This window comes from Carassius gibelio, chromosome A22 (assembly GCF_023724105.1).
Source record: "Carassius gibelio isolate Cgi1373 ecotype wild population from Czech Republic chromosome A22, carGib1.2-hapl.c, whole genome shotgun sequence".
Taxonomy (NCBI): Eukaryota; Metazoa; Chordata; class Actinopteri; order Cypriniformes; family Cyprinidae; genus Carassius; species Carassius gibelio.
Window position 1 is genome coordinate 19827850 of NC_068392.1, and position 21114 is coordinate 19848963.

The window sequence follows — 21114 nt, forward strand, 5'->3', positions numbered from 1 at the left end:
AATGATTTAAATCATACTTGTTTCTACAATAATTATTTAAAAGTAATCATATAGCGCCATCTGGTGGCCATTATTGGTACTAAGAATTGCAAGCTTGATTTATATGTTATGATAGTTTTAATTTTAAGCTGGCTCTTGAAAATGATAAAGCTATGAAACTTGCTGTGCTTCTTTCAAATGATGACTTCTACGTATATAAAAAATTATGAAGAGTTGGAATGAAGAATGTTAAAGATATAGTAAAATAACTATTGTATTTTTTTATGTTACTTTAATAAATCGGTATGGCCATACCATTTAAGGTATCCTAAACCCATTCGCAATTTAACATCTTCAGTATATTGGCATCATGTTGAAAAAGTTTGGTGTGAACTACTTTTGTCTTCTTGGAGGAGTATGATTCATTTACAGGCTGATTTGATCATAAATCCACAATAAAATTTCTGAGTTCTGTATCAATCTGTGTTGTTGTTTGTTTATTTTCATTTTTTTATTTTTCATTGGAAGATAACTGACCCTTTACTCTCCTTTTTAATAAATGTGCTTATAAACCAAGATCAAGCTATTTATAGCTGTATTTATAAGCTGCTTATTAATGACTATTTAAGTTGGGACAAGACTTTATAAAGCATGAACTGACTATTTACTAATGAGTGCAGTTATTATAAAGTGTTACCAATGCATTTACTAATGTTAACAAATTAGACATTATTTTACAGTGTTATAAAATCCTTTAATGACTTATAAGCATTTGTTAAAGTTCTGCTTGCATTACAGCTTAATCTTGATCTGTGAACTGAACAGTTTTAATGTTACATCCATGAGATTATGTAAATTAAGATAAATGTCATGTCACAGGATGGAATAGGTCAGTATCAAATGAGATTAAAATTATTATTTGCAGCACAAATAAGTATTTTTAGAATTTTGTTTTTAATTCCTGAAACTGTCAGAAAAGGATAAGGCCTAAGAGATTTCTTAAGCTGTAATGAAAACAGCAATGTTAGCAAAAGCAACAAAAAATAACAATTTAAAATACATTTTTTTCTGGTGATTAAAGAGATGATTAAGTCTCTCTCTCTCTCTCTCTCTTTCTCTCTCTCATTGTGTCTGCCACTCAGCTCATGCCCATCCCCCACTCACAGACACACACACACACACACACACACACACACACACACACTCAGTCAGCACACATACATTCCTCAAACAGAGGGACAGAGTGAGTTGAGATGTCTGACAGTTTTTTTTATTTTCTTTTAGTCATACAGTGTTGTAAAGTCATGAAACTATGCATATGTCCTCAGAATGATTTGATCTCTATGTTTTTTTTTTTTTTAAGTGTTTGGAAGCTGCAATTTAAAAATACAAGACAATTAATGATTCCCTTTTTACTGTCATTTCAAAAAAATCACCACGACAAAACCGTTCAAGCTAACCAAAATCCGTTCGCAATTTAAGTTCCTCAATGTTTTTTCAACATGTAAACAAAGTTTGGTGAGTATAGTGAACATTTCCTGTGAGGAGTATGCATTAAATCAGAGCTCAATTTAAATATTCAAATCAAAATAGCCGACTTCCTGTTGGTCGTAGCTGATGACTGTGAATTAGAAAGTTGTCCGTCTTGAAAAGAACAATTTATGTACCAAGTTTGGTGTCTGTAGCTAAAACTAACCCCCCCACTTTTGACAAAAGGTGGCGCTATAGAGTGCCTCCTTCACGCCCTTTTAAAAGCTTTTGCCATTGTCTAGCTATCACTAATACTGATATGTGTTTTGAGTTTCATGTAAATCTGAGCTTGTTGTCTGCCTCAAACTCACCATAACAGAACATTCAAGTTTGACACGTTGCCATGGCAACACTATATCAGATATCAATATCCCCACAACAGATTTACATCGGCCGTGTTTTGTCATTATTCTGATGAAGTTTTAAGTAAATAGAGTAAAAATAAGATGCTGAATTCAAAGCATTTGGAAAATGACACACTTCCTGCTGCCAGTTGGTGGCGCTATAATGTTGACTCTTAATAGTCACATATATACGATCAGTATCATACAACGAACAAACCAATGAAGTTTGATCAAATCCAGGAAATGTATGTGGATGTTATTAGACATTTCCTGTTTCTCATTTCTCGCCATAATTTCAACGCCTCGCCACGGGCAAACCGTTCGAGATATCAAAAATCCCCTCGCAATTTTTCATCCCCAATGTCTTGAGATCATGTTCACCGAGTTTGGTGGCAATCAAGTAAAAGACCTATGACAAGTATATCAAATTCCAGAGCATGCTTTTTATAAACAGCCCTAAATAGCTGACTTCCTGTTGGGCGGAGCCTATGACATAGAGTGCGAAAGTTGTTCGGCTCAATGAGATCTATAAGTGTACTGAGTTTCATATAAATACATGAAAGTGTGTGTGAGCTATGGTTCAAGATTTCTGACTGTGTTCCAGGGGGCGCTGTAGAGCCCCTGTGCCACGCCCGGGTCCCAGTCTCTGTGGCGTCCTGATGGCCGCAGATTCCAATGTGTGTGCCAATTTTCAAGAGTTTTTGAGCATGTTAAGGCCTCCAAAAACCCCCGGAAGGTTTAATAAAAAATAAAAAAAATAATAAATATAGCTGCAAGCAGTGATGGCGGGCTCAAGCCACCAATGCCATCACCACCCCGGTGGCATCAGGTAAACTGTGCCCAGCGTGCACATGCATTCACAATATCCCTCTGGCAGTGAGGTTTTAAAGGATAGAGGGGAGCGTAGAGGGGAGCGTGCATTTGCAGTGGCTGGGCCACGACTCTGGAATACCCTGCCTTTAGAGATCAGACTGGCCCCTTCCTTGTCTATTTTTAAATCTTTGCTAAAAACTTTTTTATTTTCCTTAGTGTACTGACTACTGTGTTATGCTACATTTTGAAATGGGTGGTTTTAAATTTTTTGTCTGGTCTATTTTTATGTATGTGTAATATTCTTGCTCTTATGTTAAAGCACTTTGGTCAGCCAGGAGGCTGTTGTAAATGCGCTATACAAATAAATTGAACTTGAACTTGATATGGCAGTTAAAGGGTTAATCCGAATCATCTAGACTTTAAAATCACATTCACAGAACAATATATATATATATATATATATATATATATATATATATATATATATATATATATATATATATATATATATATATAACTTTAGTAACACTTTACAATAAGATTTCATTTATAAACATTATGTTAACATGAACAATATTTATATAGCATTCATTCATGTCAGTTAATATTCCAAACTTAAACATTAAAACATTGTTTTATTGTGATTTTTTTCCAAGCACATTTTACCAATTCCAAACCATATCAATCTTAATAACTACCATTTTTTTTTATTTAATCATTTATGAGTGCTATACAATAGTCCAGGAAAGCTGGAAGAGAAAAACAGGTCAAGAAGAACTGACAAAAGAATTGCAAAAGAATTAGGAATTAATGTGAAGATTAATTTTTAGTCAATTCTGCAAGACAGACTTTCAGGAAAGGAGGTGGAATAAAAATGAGCTCCTAAATCTTAATCCCGGATTCTGGAAGATATATTCCTCAAACCATCAAACAAGAGGAGGTGGTGCTGTTCCTTCACGAGTCAGTCTAATCTGTTCATTAAGCCTATATATAAAGTCTTAATATATAGTATTTCACAATACTTCATGGTATTCTAATTAAATATTTTTTTTGGAATCTTAGATCTCTCAGAACCTGACACAGAGTAATTCTGGAGACTCCAGGAAAGTGGCAGTTCTGTAAAATGTTGGCGCTGGAGACTAAATGCTCACTGATAGTTTCACACCTAATTCACTTAAAACACACACAAACACACACACACAGTGACAGAGGGACAGAGTGACATCAGATGTATGTTTTTTAATTTTCTGTCATCCATATAATGTTGTATAGTCATGAAACTATGCATATTTCCTCAGAATGACTTGTCTTCTATGTGTACATTTTTTTGAAGTGTTTAGAAGCTGCACTTTTTTTTACTGGTTCCTTTTTTACTATTATTTCAAAAAATCACCACGACAAAACCATTCAAGCTATCCAAAATTCATTCACACCTGTTCTGTAAGATTAATTCTTTAAACAGTGGTAAAAGAGGATGTGGTGCTGAACCTTCAAGAGTCACTTAAAACGTATCTGTCCATAAAGCCTATTAAGAATTATTCTTAATATACAGTTCACAATACTTCAGCTTGTTATTCTAATTAAGTGAGGGTCATTTTATCAGTAAAATTCCTAAAATACATATTATTTTATTTGAAAGATTTCTATAAATGATTTAAATTATACTCGTTTCTACAATAATTATTTAAAAGTAATCCTATAGCTTCCTCTGGTGACCATTATTGGTACTAAGAATTGCAAGCTTGATTTATATGTTATAATTAGTGCTGTCAAAATTAGCGCGTTAACGCATTCGATTAATTTGAAATATTTAACGCGTTAAAAAAAAAATAACGCAATTAACGCGGTTGCAGTTTTTTTATTTCCAGTTGTGGCCTATGTGTGTTCAACGTGCAAAGAAATATAGATAAGACCAAGGAAGGACTTTTAGACGGAAAGTTTCAGTATAAAACCCTGCCGGATTACTCTTCAGTCTGCCACAAGAAACATTTTCATTCAGTCTGCCACAAGAAACAGCAACATTAAAATCATGAACTCAAATGTCATTGTTTAAAAAACAAAAAAAACAATGACTGTAACAGTGCGTAAATCAGACCTTTCTGTAACGCTAACGTTAATAAGCTTAAACGAAAATAAAGAAATAATTGTGTAGCGGAGTATTTTTTGTACACAGTGCCGCGAACTGTCAATCACTCCTGTGCGCGTGCATCACTGTCCTCCTCAGTTGCAGCAACTTGCGCTCTCTCTCTTCATCAAGCTTTAAAACAAAAAGGGGACAAAAAGATCATATTGTCTTTGTGCATAGGCTATAGATTTATTAGATAAATGAATATCTAAATTTTTGCCTTGCCGTCTACGGTATTTTTTTAGAACTTAGAAAAAAGATGCTGCAGCCAATGAACAGCCAGCGGGGGCTGCAGGACGACTCAACCTCCGCAGACAGTTTTTAATGTTTATCAGACAATAAATACTCAAGATTTTGCTTTAGTATAACTCACAACGAGTTTCACACACCTTCTCCGGCCACGTTGAGTTGTTGACACTTAACAGTGGGAAAAGCGACACATGCGCTATTCACTTGTATAACTTAAGGGTGAATGGGTAATGTAGTTTCTGCTCTGGGTGGGATGAATTAGGAAGCTTGCATTGTGAAGGGCGCTCTGAAAATCGGCAAAAAGATTAAAACCTCTATTAAAACAGATGTCCAAATGAGCGTACCGGTACGCTAAAAGCACGTTCTGGGCGCACGGAGAGGTGGCGGTACGCTCAAGAGCTATATTTGGAAGTGGCGGTACTGAGTACCGGTGCGTACCGGCCAACTTAAAGCACTGGCAATGACTATACTTTGGAATTTTTTTGCAGTCCACTTAGAATTCAACATGGAAATCATTTTTGTTTTTTATTGGCATTGATTGTTTTGAAATTCAAATGGTACTTACATGCCTGTGTTTTTATTTCTGTAATAAATATGGCTTTCAAGCCAACAGTTAATTTGGAGGATATTGATGGTTTATTGCAGGTATGTTGTTTACATGAGAAAATCTGTGTTACAAGTTAAACAAAAATTCCAATAAACAATCATATTTTGAATTTAAATAGTTTCTTTGTCTTGAGTTTACATTAATTATTTACATTTTACATTTACATATCCAAAAAGTTTCAGTCTTTTAATTGCGATTAATCGCGATTAATCGCGATTAATTTTAAAAAATTGTGCGATTAATTAGTTAATTTTTTTTAATCGATTGACAGCACTAGTTATAATAGTTTTAATTTTATGCTGGCTCTTGAAAATGATAAAGCTATGAAACTTACTGTGCTTCCTTCAAATGATGACTTCTACGTATATAAAAAATTATGAAGAGTTGGAATTAAAAATTTTAAAGATATAGTAAAATAACTATTGTATTTTGTTTATGTTACTTTAATAAATCGCTATGGCCACACCATTTAAGGTATCCTAAACCCATTCGAAATTGAACATCTTCAGTGTATGGCTTCATGTTAAAACAGTAAAACAGGTGTGAACTACTTGTGTCTTCTTGGAGGAGAATGAATTCATTTACAGGCTGAGTTTATCATAAAGCCACAATAACATTTCTGAGTTCTGTATCAATCTGTGTTGTTGTTTGTTTATTTTTATTTTTTTTATTTTTCATAGGAAGATAACTGACCCTTTACTCTCCTTTTTAATAAATGTGCTTATAAACCAAGAACAAGCTATTTATAGCTGTATGGATTTACATTAAAAAAATTAGCCTACGGCAATCATTCTAAACAGCTTGAATAAAACCTGTTAATATTTATTATAGACCACTGTAACTGTGTATAATCTAACAAACAAGTTTATTATGAAAATAAAAGTGTGTACACCAGATAAATTGGACGATAAAGAAATTGCTAACAATAATATAATAGAGCATGTTTTAGGTTTTTAGGCGTTTAGATGCAGAAATGGACAAATCAAATGTAAAATAAAATGTAATTGATTTAATTAAACATAGATTAAGTCTTGTTAGAGCAAAATAATAAATAAATACCTACACACATTAAAAAAGCAGCCAAGATTAATGAGTTTAATTTTTTATATAGATTAAAATTGAAGACGGAAGCAGCTGCGGTCACTTAATATTAAAATCCAGTAGATCCACTTCAGATTTATTTCTCAACAGTTTATGTTCACGTGGCTGTTTTCGTTTATATTAGCCAAGCTATTATGTATTTTGAAATAATCTTGTCCGTGATGTGTTCGTTCTTACGACGAAAGGCAGAATCCTGCAGCTCGAGAGAGATATGTTATTCTGCCAGTCGAGCTTTCAAATAGTCTTGCACACATAAACGGGTCACAAACACCTATTTAGCTCGTGTTGTGTTATAATGGGTGTATAGTGTGCATTTATGGCAATAATTTATTTTAAAAAGCTCTTAAACAAGAATAAATTTGTTTGTTTTGAACTTGTGACACTGTACGCGCTGATCGGAGGCAGTGATTTCAGATAGGCAGCCGCAAATATTTCATTTTCACACAAACAGTTCAAAAACATCTTAATTTAGCTATTGGTGTGTTCTAATTGGTGAATTGTGTGATATCGCTGAAATACTTTATTTTTAATAGCTATAAAACAAGAATAAACTCGTTTTTTCTGAGCTCATCATTCCACACGCTCCTGCTCAGAGCGGTGATTCATCTCTCGTGTTTCTCACGTATCACTGACCACACATCCATTATTAATGAGCCCTGACCTGGAAATAATCATATATGTTGGTTTAGCTTGTCAGTGTGAACTAAATCCAAGTATTATTTTGTATTTTAACCGATTTAAAAGTGAAACCAAAAGAGAGTCTCCTCCCTTTTTTAGTTCAGGATATGCACCTGTAGGGGCGCTATTTCTCTCAGACAATGGAAGTCTAAGCACACACACTCAAACAGAGGGACAGAGTGAGATGAGATGTCTGAGAGTTTTTTAATTTTCTGTTATCCATACAGTGTTGTAAAGTCATGAAACTATGCATATTTACTCAGAATAACTTTCTTTTCTGTATGAAAAAAGGTTTTGAAGTGTTTGGAATTTAAAAATGCAGGAAAATTAATAATTCCATTTTTACTGTCATTTAAAAAAATCACCACGACAAAACCATCCAAGCTATCCAAAACCCATTCACAATTTAAGTTCCTCAATGTTTTTTCAACATGTAGACAAAGTTTGATGTTTATAGTGTTACTCTCCTCTGAGCAGTATGCATTAATTCACAGCTAAATGTAAAAAACAATCCACATTCAAATCAAAATAGCCGACTTCCTGTTGGTAGTAGCTAATGACTGTGAATTAGAAAGTTGTCCGTCTTGATAAGAACAATTTTTGTACTGAGTTTGGTGTCTGTAGCTAAAACTAACCTCCCCACTTTTGACAAAAGGTGGCGCTATAGAGTGCCTCTTCCACGCCCTCTTATGAACTTTTGCCAGTGTCTAGCTGTCACTAATACTGATATGTGTTCTGAGTTGAAATTCTAAGCATGTTATATGCCTCAAAATCACCTGAGAAGTATTCCAGTTTGACATGTTGCCACAGCAACAATATTTTTAGATATCAATATCCCCCCAGCAGATTTATATCGACTGTGTTTTAACATTATTCTGATGAAGTTTGAAGCAAATCGAGTAAAAATAAGATGCTGAATTCAAAGCATTTTGAAAATGACACACTTCCTGCTGCCAGTTGGTGGCGCTATAACTTTGAAACCTAATAGTCACTTATATGCGATCGACATCATACAATGAATAATCTGATGAAGTTTGATTACAATTAGGAAATGTATGTTGATGGTATTAGACACTTCCTGTTTCTCAATTCTCGCCATAAATTCAACGCCTCGCTACGAGCAAACCGTTCGAGATATCAAAAATCCCCTGGCAATTTTTCATCCTCAATGTCTTGAGATCATGTTGACCGAGTTTGGTGTCAATCGGCAAAAAACCCTATGACAAGTATTTCAAATTCCAGAGCATGCGCTTTTTACATAACTCTAAATAGCTGACTTCCTGTTGGGCGGAGCCTATGACATGCAATACGAAAGTTGTTCAGCACGATGAGATCTATATGTGTACTGAGTTTGATATTAATATGTGCAAGTATGTGTGCGCTATGCATCAACATTTCTGACTGTGATCCAGGGGGCGCCGTAGAGCCCCTGTGCCACGCCCGGGTCCCAGCCTCTGCAGGCTCCTAAAGGCCACAGATTCCAAAGTGTGCGCAAATTTGCAAGAGTTTTTGAGTATGTTAAGGACCCCAAAAGCCCCCACAACTTTGACGAAAAATATGAATACTAAACCCTAAATATCCAACTTCCTGTTGGGCGGAGCCTATGACATGCAGTACGAAAGTTGTTTGGTTTGATGAGATCTACATGTGTACCGAGTTTCGTGCGTCTACGTGCAAGTATGTATGATATATGGCCCTCAGTATTCCAGGGGGCGCTGTAGAGCCCCTGTGCCACGCCCGTGTATCAGTCTCTGCCCGGCCCTAATGGCCGCAGGTTCCAATGTGTGTGCCAATTTTCAAGACTTTTTAAGCATGTTAAGGGCCCCAAAAGCCCCCGAAACCTTGAAGAAAAATAATAATAAATATAGCTGCAAGCAGCGATGGCGGGCTCAAGCCACCAATGCCATCGCCACCCCGGTGGCACCAGGTAAACTGTGCCCAGTGGGCACATGCATTCACAATATCGCTCTGGCAGTGAGGTTTTAAAGGATACAGCAGTTAAAGGGTTAATCCGAATCATCTAGACTTTAAAATCACATTCACAGAACAATATATATATATATATATATATATATATATATATATATATATATATATATATATATATATATATATATATATATATATATATAACTTTAGTAACACTTTACAATAAGATTTCATTTATAAACATTATGTTAACATGAACAATATTTATATAGCATTCATTCATGTCAGTTAATATTCCAAACTTAAACATTAAAACATTGTTTTATTGTGATTTTTTTCCAAGCACATTTTACCAATTCCAAACCATATCAATCTTAATAACTACCATTATTTTTTATTCAATCATTTGTGAGTGCTATACAATAGTCCAGGAAAGCTGGAACAGAAAAACTCCTTATATTCATGTGCAGAATTATTAGGCATGTTTTCTATAACAGATGAAATGCGCTAAAAAAGAGTTTTGACTCAAACTGTTTTAACTCAAAAGTCGAAAATTATGTAATACCCATGAGAAATATCAAACACAAATGCAATACAGAAATGGATAAGTTAAGACTTGACCATTGTACAAAAATGCTGACTGGGTCATGAGGTCAGAAAAGAAGAAGAAAAAAACAGGTCAAGAAGAACTGACAAAAGAATTGCAAAATAATTAGAAATTAATGTGAAGATTAATTTTTAGTCAATTCTGCAAGACAGACTTTCAGGAAAGGAGGTGGAATAAAAATGAGCTCCTAAATCTTAATCCCGGATTCTGTAAAATATATTCCTCAAACCATCGGACAAGAGGAGGTGGTGCTGGTCCTTCACTAGTCACTCTAATCTGTTCATAAAGCCTACATATAAAGTCTTAATATATAGTATTTCACAATACTTCATGGTATTCTAATTAAATCATTTTTTGGAATCTTAGATCTCTCAGAACCTGACACATTGTAATTCTGAGACTCCAGGAAAGTGGCAGTTCTGTAAAATGTTGGCGATGGAGACTAAATGCTCCCTGATAGTTTCACACCTAATTCACTTAACACACACACAAACACACACACACACACACACATTACCCACAGTGACAGAGGGACAGAGTGACATCAGATGTATGATAGTTTTTTAATTTTCTATCATCCATATAGTGTTGTATAGTCATGAAACTTTGCATATTTCCTCAGAATGACTTGTCTTCTAAGTGTACATTTTTTTGAAGTGTTTAGAAGCTGCACTTAAAAAAATAAAAGACATTTACTGGTTACTTTTTTGCTGTTATTTCAAAAAATCACCACGACAAATCCATTCAAGCTATCCAAAATTCATCCGACCTGTTCTGTAAGATTAATTCTTTAAACAGTGGTAAAAGAGGATGTGGTGCTAAACCTTCAAGAGTCACTCAAAACATATCTGTCCATAAAGCCTGTAAAGAATTATTTCTTAATTTACAGTTCACAATACTTCAGCTTGTTATTCTAATTAAGTGAGGGTCATTTTATCAGTAAAATACATAAAATACATATTTTTATTTGAAAGATTTCTATAAATGATTTAAATCATACTTGTTTCTAAAATAATTATTTAAAAGTAATCATATAGCTCCATCTGGTGGCCATTAATGGTACTAAGAATTGCAAGCTTGATTTATAAGTTATGATAGTTTTCATTTTATGCTGGCTCTTGAAAATGATAAAGCTATGAAACTTACTGTGCTTCCTTCAAATGATGACTTCTACGTATATAAAAAATTATGAAGAGTTGGAATTAAAAATTTTAAAGATATAGTAAAATAACTATTGTATTTTTTTATGTTACTTTAATAAATCGCTATGGCCACACCATTTAAGGTATCCTAAACCCATTCGAAATTTAACATCTTCAGTGTATGGCTTCATTTTAAAACAGTTTGGTGTGAACTACTTGTGTCTTCTTGGAGGAGTATGAATTCATTTACAGGCTGAGTTTATCATAAATCCACAATAAAATTTCTGAGTTCTGTATCAATCTGTGTTGTTTGTTTATTTTTATTTTTTTATTTTTCATAGGAAGATAACTGACCCTTTACTCTCCTTTTTAATAAATGTGCTTATAAACCAAGAACAAGCTATTTATAGCTGTATTTATAAACTGCTTACTACTGACTATTAATATTGGGACAAGGCTTTATAAAGCATGAACTGACTATTTACTAATGAGTGCAGTTATTATAAAGTGTTTTCAATGCATTTGCTAATTTTAACAAATTAGACATTATTTTACAGTGTTATAAAACCCCTTAAATGATTTGTAAGTGTTTTGTAATGATTTTATTGACCTACAAGCATTTGTGAAAGTTCTGCTTGCATTAGAGCTTAGTCTTCATCTGTGAGCTGAACTGATTTACAGTTACATCCATGAGATTATGTAAAATCAAATAAATATCATGTCACAGGATGTCAGAGGTCAGTATCAAATTTGTTTGAAATTATTATTTGCAGCACAAATAAGGTTTTTTAGGATTTTTAAAAATCCCTAAAACTGTCAGAAAAGGATAAGGCCTAAGATTTCTATGTGAGTGGCTAAATGTATTTGTTCTTATAGCTATAATACATAAACTATGAAATTATACAAAATGTATAAAAAAGTACAACAGTTATTCTTTTCCAATGTTTTTTTACTTTTTATTTATTTATTCATTTATTTTTGGATTTACATTTTAAAAAATTTGCCTACGGCAATCATTCTAAACAGCTTGAATAAAACCTGTCAATATTTATTATAGACCACTATAACTGTGTATAATCTAACAAACAAGTTTATTATGAAAATAAAAGCGTGTACACCAGATAAATTGGACGATAAAGAAATTGCTAACAATAGTATAATAGAGCATGTTTTAGGTTTTTAGGCGTTTAGATGCAGAAATGGACAAATCAAATTTAAAATAAAATGTAATTGATTTAATTAAATATAGATTAAATCTTGTTAGAGCAAAATAATAAATAGATACGTACACACATTAAAAAAGCAGCCAAGATGAATGAGTTTAATTTTTTATATAGATTAAAATTGAAGACAGAAGCAGCTGGTCACTTAATATTAAATTCCAGTAGATCCACTTTAGATTTATTTCTCAACAGTTTATGTTCACGTGGCTGTTTTCGTTTATATTAGCCAAGCTATTATGTATTTTGAAATAATCTTGTCCTTGATGTGTTCGTTCTTACGACGAAAGGCAGAATCCTGCAGCTCGAGAGATATATGTTATTCTGCCAGTCGCGCTTTCAAATAGTCTTGCACACTTAAACGGGTCACAAAAGACCTGCATTTAGCTCGTGTTGTGTTATAATGGATGTATTGTGTGCATTTATGGCAATAATTTATCTTAAACAAGAATAAATTCGTTAGTTTTGAACTTGTGACACTGTGCGCGCTGATCAGAGGCAGTGATTTCAGATATAGGCAGCCGCGAATATTTCATTTTCACACAAACAGTTCAAAAACATCTTAATTTAGCTCTTGGTGTGCTCTAATTGGTGAATTGTGTGATATCGCTGCAATACTTTATTTTTAATAGCTATAAAACAAGAATAAACTCGTTTTTTTCTGAGCTCGTCATTCCACACGCTCCTGTTCAGAGCAGTGATTCATCTCTCGTGTTTCTCACGTATCACTGACCACACATCCATTATTAATGAGCCCTGACCTGATAATAATCATATATGTTGGTTTAGCTTGTCAGTGTGAATTAAATCCAAGTATTTATTTGTATTTTAACCGATTTAAAAGTGAAACCAAAAGACAGTCTCCTCCCTTTTTTTAGTCCGGTAACTGCACCTGTAGGGGCGCTATTTCTCTCAGACAATGGAAGTCTAAGCACACACACTCAAACAGATGGACAGAGTGAGATGAGATGTCTGACAGTTTTTTAATTTTCTGTTATCCATACAGTGTTGTAAAGTCATGAAACTGTGCATATTTACTCAGAATAACTTTTTTTCTGTATGAAAAAAGGTTTTGAAGTGTTTGGAATTTAAAAATGCAGGAAAATTAATAATTCCATCTTTATTGTCATTTAAAAAAATCACCACGACAAAACCATCCAAGCTATCCAAAACCCATTCACAATTTAAGTTCCTCAATGTTTTTTCAACATGTACACCAAGTTTGGTGTGTATAGTGTTACTCTCCTCTGAGCAGTATGCATTAATTCACAGCTAAATGTAAAAAACAATCCACATTCAAATCAAAATAGCCGACTTCCTGTTGGTCGTAGCTGATGACTGTGAATTAGAAAGTTGTCCGTCTTGATAAGAACAATTTTTGTACTGAGTTTGGTGTCTGTAGCTAAAACTAACCCCCCCACTTTTGACAAAAGGTGGCGCTATAGAGTGCCTCTTCCACGCCCTCTTATGAACTTTTGCCAGTGTCTAGCTGTCACTAATACTGATATGTGTTCTTAGTTTGATGAAATTCTAAGCATGTTATATGCCTCAAAATCACCTGAGAAGTATTCCAGTTTGACATGTTGCCACGGCAACAATATTTTTAGATATCAATATCCCCCCAGCAGATTTATATCGACTGTGTTTTAACATTATTCTGATGAAGTTTGAAGCAAATCGAGTAAAAATAAGATGCTGAATTCAAAGCATTTTGAAAATGACACACTTCCTGCTGCCAGTTGGTGGCGCTATAACTTTGACTCCTAATAGTCACATATATGCGATCGACATCATACAATGAATAATCTGATGAAGTTTGATTACAATTAGGAAATGTATGTGGATGGTATTAGACACTTCCTGTTTCTCAATTCTCGCCATAAATTCAACGCCTCACTACGAGCAAACCGTTTGAGATTTCAAAAATCCCCTGGCAATTTTTCATCCCCAATGTCTTGAGATCATGTTGACCGAGTTTGGTGTCAATCGGCAAAAAACCCTATGACAAGTATTTCAAATTCCAGAGCATGCGCTTTTTACATAACTCTAAATAGCTGACTTCCTGTTGGGCGGAGCCTATGACATGCAATACGCAAGTTGTTCGGCACGATGAGATCTATATGTGTACTGAGTTTCATATTAATACGTGTAAGTATGTGTGAGCTATACATCAATATTAATGGCTGTATTCCAGGGGGCGCCGTAGAGCCCCTGTGCCACGCCCGGGTCCCAACCTCTGCAGGCTCCTAAAGGCCACAGATTCCAAAGTGTGCGCAAATTTTCAAGAGTTTTTGAGTATGTTAAGGACCCCAAAAGCCCCCACAACTTTGACGACAAATATGAATAATAAACCCCAAATAGCCAACTTCCTGTTGGGCGGAGCCTATGATATGCAATTCGAAAGTTATTTGTATTGATGAGTTCTATATGTGTACCGAGTTTTGTGCGTCTACGTGCAAGTATGTATGATATATGGCCCTCAGCATTCCAGGGGGCGCTGTAGAGCCCCTGTGCCACGCCCGTGTATCAGTCTCTGCCTGGCCCTAATGGCCGCAGGTTCCAATGTGTGTGCCAATTTTCAAGACTTTTTAAGCATGTTAAGGGCCCCAAAAGCCCCCGAAACCTTGAAGAAAAATAATAATAATAAATAATAATAATAACAAATAATCCTAAGGAAAACAATAGGGCTCTCGCCCTCCAGGCTTGAGCCCTAATAACAAGAATATAGCTGCAAGCAGCGATGTCGGGCTCAAGCCATCAGTGCAACGCCACCCTGGTGGCATCGGGAAAACTGTGCCCAGCGGGCATAAGCATTTACAGTAACCCTCTGACAATCAAGTTTTAAGGGATGTGGCAGTTAAAGGGTTAATCCGACCAATCTAGACTTTGAAATCACATACACAGAACAATATATATAACTTTAGTAACACTTTATTTTAAAATGTATAAAAAATGTATAAGGTGTGCATTGTAGCTGACACCTATATGAACACATTACAATTGTTTTGTGACTACAAGTCTTTCTTCTCAAATGCTATTGAGTGGTCGCGAACGCGGATGGGAGAATGGCGCATATTTGTTTTGTTTTTTTTGAGCAACTGGTGCCCCCTCTGGGAGTTGGTGCTCTACGAAGACTGCATACTCTGCATATAGGGAGCGGCGGTACTATCTGGAAGATATATTCCTCAAACCATCGTACAAGTGAAGGTGATGCTAGTCCTTCAAGAATCGCTCAAAACCTTTTCAAGTGTACAGTTTCCTTTTATTGCATCTTGAAATAAATATTTCTGAATTCTGAATCAAACTGGGTTGTGTTTATTGATTTATTTTATAAGACAACTGAAACTTTAATCTCCTTTGTAATATATGTGCTTTTAAACCAAGAACAATGTAATTAGAGATGTATTCCTGCTTAATAATGACTATTATTAAGGGAAAAGGCTTTATAATCATGAACTATTTACTAATGCTTAGCTAATGAGTGCAGTTATTATAAAGTGTTACCACTGCATTTACTAATGTTAACAAATTAGACATTATTATACAGTGTTACCAAACCCTTTAATAATTTATTAGTGTTTTGTAATGATTTTAATGACCTATAAGCATTTGTGAAATAGTTTTGCTTGCATTGCAGCTTAATCTGTCAGTTGAAGAGTTTTACTGTTACATCCATGAGATTAATAAATGTCATGTCATGTCACAGGTTGTCATAGGTCAGTATCAAATGAGTTTGAAATTATAATTTGCAGCACAAATAAGGCTTCTTAGGATGTTTTTAAATCCCAAAAACTGTCAGAAAAGGATAAGGCCTAAGAGATTTCTTAACCTGTAATGAAAGGAAAAAAACACCACCATTAGCAACAACAAAAACAATAACAATTTAAAATATAGATTTTTTTTCCTGATTATTAAAGGAATGATTAGGTCTCTCTCTCTCTCTCTCTCTCTCTCTCTCTCTCTGCCAGACAGCCCCTCCCTACAGTCCACACACACTGTCACAGTCACCAACCCCCTCACACTCCCCCTCCCTCTCCCCCTCCCTTCCCTCACACAGACAGGGTGGCCAGAGTGAGATCATGTCAGTTGAGAAGTCTGACAGTTTTTTAATTTTCTTTTATCCATACAGTGTTGTAAAGTCGTGAAACTATGCATATTTCCTCAGAATGATTTGATCTTTGTATAAAAAAATGCTTTGAAGTGTTTGGAAGCTGCAATTTAAACATACAAGACAATTAATGTTTCCCTTTTTACTGTCATTTCAAAAATTCACCACGACAAAACCGTTCAAGCTAACCAAAATCCGTTCGCAATTTAAGTTCCTCAATGGTTTTTCTTCATGTAGACAAAGTTTGGTGTGTATAGTGTACTTCCCCTGTGAGGAGTATGCATTAATTCACAACTGTAAAATCTCAAAAATACACATTCAAATCAAAATAGCCGACTTCCTGTTGATCGTAGCTTATGACTGTGAATTAGAAAGTTGTCCGTCTTGATTAGATCAATTTATGTACCAAGTTTTGTGTCTGTAGCTAAAACTAACCCCCCCACTTTTGACAAAAGGTGGCGCTATAGCGTGCCTCCTTCACGCCCTTTTAAAAGCTTTTGCCATTGTCTAGCTATCACTAATACTGATATGTGTTTTGAGATTCATGTAAATCTGAGGTTGTTGTTTGCCTCAAACTCATCATAACAGAACATTCAAGTTTGACACGTTGCCATGGCAACGCCATATTAGATATCAATATCCCCACAACAGATTTACATCGGCCATGTTTTGTCATTATTCTGATGAAGTTTTAAGGAAATTGAGTAAAAATAAGATGCTGAATTCAAAACATTTTGAAAATGACTCACTTCCTGCTGCCAGTTGGTGGCGCTATAACGTTGACTCTTAATAGTCACATATATACGATCTGTATCATACAACGAACAAACCAATGAAGTTTGATCAAATTCAGGAAATGTATGTGGACGTTATTAGACATTTCCTGTTTCTCATTTCTCGGCATAATTTCAATGCCTCACCACGGGCAAACCGTTCGAGATATCAAAAATCCCCTCGCAATTTTTCATCCCCAATGTCTTGAGATCATGTTCACCGAGTTTCGTGACGAACGGGTTGAAAACCTCAGAGGAGTATTTCAAATTCCAGAGCATGCTTTTTTTAAACAGCCCTGAATAGCTGACTTCCTGTTGGGCGGAGCCTAAGACATAAAGTGTGAAAGTTGTTCGGCTCAATGAGATCTATAAGTGTACCGAGTTTCATATAAATACATGCAAGTGTGTGTGAGCTATGGTTCAAGATTTCTGAAGGTGTTCCAGGGGGCGCTGTAGAGTCCCTGTGCCACGCCCGGGTCCCAGTCTCTGTGCCGTCCTGATGGCCGCAGATTCCAATGTGTGTGCCAATTTTCAAGAGTTTTTGAGCATGTTAAGGCCCCTAAAAACCCCCGGAAGGTTTAATAAAAAATAAAAAAAATAATAATAAGAAGAATAATCCTTAGAAGAACAATAGGGCTCTTCGCCCCTTCGGGCTTGAGCCCTAAATAATCCTTAGAAGAACAATAGGGCTCTTCGCCCCTTCGGGCTTGAGCCCTAATAATAATAACAAGAATAATCCTTAGAAGAACAATAGGGCTCTTCGCCCCTTCGGGCTTGAGCCCTAATAATTAAAGCTGCAAGCAGCGATGAACGGGCCCTCGCACCCGGGCTCACCGCCATCGTGTTGCTTTAGTAAAAAGGTGAACGTTGAGAAATATGCATTTAATGTCCTAAATATAAGTGGAATATATCAAAGTATATCCCATATATGTGCCAATCTTACCGTTGCCAGCAGGTGGCGCTATCATTATAATGGAATATTGGCCTTCAGATGTGTTCAGGCCAGGACTCTTATCGAACATGTGAAGTTTGGGGAAGATTGAACATTTTATGCTTGAGTTACAACAACTTCTCTTGCTGTGGCAAGACATCAAATTTTGTCATGGCGCCATGGAAACGCCCTTTAACAAAAACTCAAGATCTCCAAAAGTTAACATTGCACAGGCCTTTAGATTAGACTGACCACAAAATATATGTTAATCTCAAAAAAATTATAGGAGTAGTTTGTCGCAGCGTAAAACATGTCACTTCCTGTTGCCAATAGGTGGCGCTATGACTATAACTGAATGTGGGCATGTAGATCTGTTAAGGGCAGAAGTTTTATCTAACATGTGAAGTTTGGGGCAGATTGGACATTGTATGTCTGAGTTACAGCAACTTCCTTTTTCATGGCGAAACATCGAAATTTGTCAGGCCACCATGGACACGCCCTTTAACGAAATCTAAAGATCTTCGCAATTTAACATCGCAAAGGGCTTAAGATTACACTGACCAGGTTTGGTGTTGATCTGAATAAATCTCTAGGAGGAGTTCGTTAAAGTACAACCCCTGAAAATGGCAAAAACAACGCCAATATTGCAGAGAAAATTCTAAATAACCGACTTCCTGTTGGGATTCGGATTTCGTACCAAGAGACTTTTTTGTAGTTATTGGTGTGTTACATGTGTATACCGATTTTTGTACATGTACGTGAAACATAGCTCGAGGCGCACTCTGTTGAAAGTGTATAGGTGGCGCTATCGAGCCATTTTGCCACACCTGATGGAATTTTGGCCTTCAGATGTGTTCAGGCCAGGACTCTTATCACACATGTGAAGTTTGGGGAAGATCGGACATTTTATGCCTGATCTATAACATCTTTTATTCCCATGGCGAGACATCGAACTTCGTGACGGCGCCATGGACACGCCTTTTAACGAAAACTCAAGATCTTCACAACTTAACATCGCACAGGGCTTTAGATTAGACTGACCACAAAAAATACATTGATGTCATAAAATTTCTAGGAGTAGTTCATCGCAGTGTAAAATATGTCACTTCCTGTTGCCAATAGGTGGCGCTATGACTATAACTGAATATGGGCATGTCAATCTGTTCAGGTCAGGAGTCTCATCAAACATGTGAAGTTTGGGGCAGATTGGTCATTGTATGTCTGAGTTATAGCAACTTCCTGTTTCATGGCGAATCATCGAAATTCGCCAGGCCACCACGGACACGCCCATTAACGAAAACTCAAAAGCTTCGCAATTTAACATCGCAAAGGCCTTCAGATTAGGCATACCAAATTTGGTGTTGATCTGAATGAATCTCTAGGAGGAGTTCGTTAAAATACAACGCATGGAAATGACAAAAATGACACAAAATTTGCTCATAATATTAGTAATAACCGACTTCCTGTTGGGTTTCGGATTTTGCTCCAAGAGACTTTTTTGTAGGTATTGGAGAGTTACATGTGTATACCGATTTTCATACATGTACATGAAACGTAGCTCGAGGCGCACACCGTTGAACGTGTATAGGTGGCGCTGTTGAGCCATTTTGCCACACCCACTTCTGAAACCCATATCAGACGTAAATTTTCGCCAGTTCTGAGGTGTGTGCAAAGTTTCATGACTTTTCGAGCATGTTTAGGCCCTCAAAAATGCGATTCATTTTGGAGAAGAAGAATAATAATAATAATAATAATAATAATAATAATAATAAACGGAGCAATTCCAAGAGGGTCCTCACACCATCGGTGCTCGGGCCCTAATAAAAAACAAAGCAGATACAAGAGGGTCCTCGCACCTCGGTGCTCGGGCCCTAATAATAAACAAAGCAGATACAAGAGGGTCCTCGCACCTCGGTGCTCGGGCCCTAATTATGTTCAATTGTCCGTTCTGACGAGTCTTCACATAAACATTTGATTATGTCTCAGGTGAGCGTAAGCAGTAGGGAGAACGTGTATCAGTACATTGCATCCATTGCAATGTGCATTCGATTTTAAAGGGACAGCGGCCTATTTTTTTTTTTGCAATTGTCAGTCATTGATTTTAATAAAGCAACAAAACAAAAAACAGAAAATCACTCACTGCTCTTGACTGAAAAACTTTGGTAGTCCTAAAGATTAATCAAAATTTATTTATAGATATACGTCTACATTTATTTATAGATATATGATATTATTTATAGATATATGATATGTTTGCTTGAAAGGATAAAGAATATGTTAAACAAGTTGCTATAAAGAATGCATAATTAACCTGTATAACCATTGGTATTTCATTAAAAAAGAAGAACATGCTCTTCTTTATGAGAAGTGGTTTAATTTAATTTTAACATAAAGGCATGTTGTGCGTCACCGCAGTTAAATCTGTATCTATCATGATAAAGCCGTAATATCAAACCGAGTTTGGAAATTTTAGAGAAATGCTTAATAAATGCACTATAAACCCATTAGATTTTAGCCGACTAAATTTACTGTAGATTTAGTTGACTAAAATCTTATGATATTTAGTCGACTAGAAATAAAAACAAATCAGATGACTAAAACTTAAATGGCATTTTAGTCAAAAGTCTAAGACTAAAACTAATTCAAAATTTGACATTGTCCTCTGGTGGCCATCTAAGGCACACCAGTTGATAACTGTGACAGTCTAAGAACGTAATGCACAATTATTAAGAAATTTAAGGAAATGTATTTATAAAGCAAGAGTTGATATATTGTATAAGGCACAGATAAACTTGCAGAATTTAAAGGTCACCTCCTTCTGCAAAGAGCAGTTTCACTATTGAATCCCTTTGTTTATTCTACTCATACAATTTTGTTTTTATTACAAACACTGAAGTACACTTTCATTTTTGGCATCAAGCAGAATTGCAGAAATAATGGCAAACAGGTTTCCAGAACATTAGTCATTGTCTTCCTGT